Raw genomic sequence first — 1,964 nt, forward strand, 5'->3', positions numbered from 1 at the left:
GGAAGGCAAGTTGACCTGCTGCCGTATAGCTGGAAATTGCTGCAGCCTAGTGCTATTCTCTGATCACACAGTCATTAAGTTGCTTTGACTCTCAGCAACTAAACATGTGCTGTATATTAAATTTTTTGCCAAAGCAGTTTTACTAGTGGGAAAGGAGTCCAAACCACTTGCCATCAATTTATTATTATTGTTTTGGTGATAGTGCAGTAATGAATTGAACAGTATGATGATTTTACTGCCACTGTTTTGATAGGTAAGACCAATAAAGTCAGCCACATCAGAAGAAAGCTATTTGATGAAAAATACTAAATAAAAGCATTTACTAATTTGGTGCATAATCAAAAACTGATCTCATAAGGGTGTCTTGTTAATTCAAATTAACCTTTTTGAATATTTCAGAGGACTGTGAGGTGAATAAAAGTAAAAGGTAGCATAGGACTGTTCTGTTTTTTGTTTTGTTTTGGTTAATTATGTACACATCTATTGAATTACATCCGGTACTGTTCATTCTTATTAAGACTGCAGTGTTTGTACGGAATTTATAATTGTTGCCTCATCATTAGGTAAAGTTACAAAGTAACTTTGCTGATTAATTGTTTTTATTGTTTTATGATCATCCACAATTGGTTTGATTGAATTTGCCTGAGTCGTATGCAACGTGCTTATCACTCATACACCCACAAAATAATTACCCCAGCTTATCTTTATGACCTTTGAAGGTAATGTTCTGTGGTGTTTTGCCTGTCACTGAGTTCTAGGAAATGTAGCTAAGAAAATTGAGTAGGGCCAGTAAAGAATAATGAATGACTCTTCCCTTAAGAATTAACATCAGTACAATAGCCCACGCAGGATGCTCATATTTTTAAAAACAATCACAGTGCAACTCCAAAAGTTGATTCTGTTCCTCTGGATGTAGCGTTTCTTCTTCTTCAAATCTTATAAACAGTACATTTGCATAATGACTGAAACCAGCCCACTGAAGGAACAATGGGCTGGGAGGTCAGTTCCTTAATCATAATTATGCGAATTCTCATGACCATTGATCAACAACCACTGACCAAAACCCACTGATCAATGGCCATGAGTACCATTCACAGAGAGTTGGGGAACGGCTGCAATCACAGCATTGTAAGATGGCGAAAGATGTACCCTTAGGCCCCCTCCTCAAATCACAGTGCAAAACTTCACCACATGCACACATTCACACATCTTCATCCAATGTTTCTGTCTGCTTTTTGTCTGCTCAATTTAAAAAAAAACCAAGAAAAACACTTCCTTATGAAAGATATATGGATGAGGACGGGTGTGGGGTGTCATTTTTCACCCTATCCATTCACTTTCCTCTCTCCACATTGGTTGCAGGCTGCCTGGCTGAGCTGCCTGGGCCTGGGTTGCTCTAAAATGTGATCCTCAGCATCTATATTTTTAATGGTTAAGAGTAAATCCACATGATATATACACTACCTGCTGGCCAAAGCTTTTTGTAGAGACTATCACTGAACATCCATTTAAGTTTTTAAATCATTAAACTACTTATTTGCATGCTTTAAATAATATTTAGTTGCCGCGTTTCTTTTTAAGAAGGGTTTAAATTCCATCTCTTGAAGTGTTCTTTATGGGTTAATCTAATAAATCGGTTGGTTCATCAGCAGTCACTGAAGTCCAATTAGCAGTTAACTACCCTTTAAATCACACTGTCATATAGAACTGTGCTGGGTGGCTCCACAGATAACGCCTTAAGCCAGTCTTTACTTGTTTGCACTGTGTCATAAGTCATAATGGAAATCTGTATTTATCTCTGACCGCTATGTATTCAAGTTGATTATGCTCTTTCCCTGACGTGTAAAACATAAGTAAGAATAGTTAAAATTTTGGTCTATTACTAATATTTGTTGTGTTAATATTTTTAAAGGCTTTAATGTTTTTTTTTTTCTTTTTCTTTTATTCTGCTCTCCTTGGTGCAG

The 1,964-nt window shown here is 36.6% G+C and overlaps 1 protein-coding gene across 5 annotated transcripts in view; it reads left to right on the forward strand.

Annotated features, from left to right (window-relative positions):
• The window catches only part of lingo2 (leucine rich repeat and Ig domain containing 2), a 235,845-nt gene that overhangs the window by 162,834 nt on the left and 71,047 nt on the right, over positions 1–1,964 (forward strand). The window lies entirely within an intron of this gene.

Source organism: Neolamprologus multifasciatus, chromosome 2 (assembly GCF_963576455.1).
Source record: "Neolamprologus multifasciatus chromosome 2, fNeoMul1.2, whole genome shotgun sequence".
Taxonomy (NCBI): domain Eukaryota; kingdom Metazoa; phylum Chordata; class Actinopteri; order Cichliformes; family Cichlidae; genus Neolamprologus; species Neolamprologus multifasciatus.